A 916-nucleotide genomic window follows, 5' to 3' on the forward strand; every position below is an offset into this window, starting at 1 on the left:
ACCTGGGTCCTTGGCACTGTGAGGTAGCAGTCCTAACCACTGAGTCACTGTGCCGCCCCAGTCTTGTTTCTGGTTTTGTACCATAGTGATATGTAGATGAGGTCTATTTCAACATGTTTGTTAATTGCATCGGTGGTAAAACATTCAGGTCAACAGCTCCCTGAAAGTGGTGAGACAGTGGATAAAGTGATTAAGAAGGCAAATGGCATGCTTGCTTTCACTGGTTTGGGCAAAGAGTATAAAATTTGGCAAGTCCTGTTGCAGCTATATAGAACTTTAGTCAGGCCACATTTGGAATATTGTTTACTGTTCTGATCAGCACATTACCAGAAGGCTTTGAGGAGGGTACAGAACGGGTTTATCAGGATGTTGCCTGGTTTGGAGGGTATTAGCTATGAGGAATCATTGGGCAAACTTGGTTTGTTTTCAGTTGAATATCAAAGGATGATGGGGGACTGGAGAGAAGCTTACAAAATTATGAGAGGCATGGATAGAATTGATAGTCGGAGTCTTTTTCCCAGGGTAGAAATGTCAGTTATGAAGTGACATAGGTTTAAGGTAAAAAGGGATAAGTTTAAAGGAGAGAGATAGTAGGAACTGCAGATGCTGGAGAATCCGAGACAACAAGGTGCAGAGCTGGATGAACCCAGCAGGCTAAGCAGCATCATAGGAGCAGAAAGGCTGACGTTTCAGGCCTAGACCCATCATCAGAAATGGGGGAGGGGAAGGGGGTTCTGAAATAAATAAGGAGAGAGAGGGAGGCGGATAGAAGATGGATAGAGGAGAGGATAGGTGGAGAGGAAACAAACAGGTCAAAGAGGCGGGGATGGAGCCAGTAAAGGCGAGTGTAGGTGGGGAGTTAGGGAGGAGATAGGTCAGTCCAGGGAGGACGGACAGGTCAAGGGGGCGGGATGAG

This window comes from Rhincodon typus, chromosome 17 (genome assembly GCF_021869965.1).
Source record: "Rhincodon typus isolate 14 chromosome 17, sRhiTyp1.1, whole genome shotgun sequence".
Taxonomy (NCBI): Eukaryota; Metazoa; Chordata; class Chondrichthyes; order Orectolobiformes; family Rhincodontidae; genus Rhincodon; species Rhincodon typus.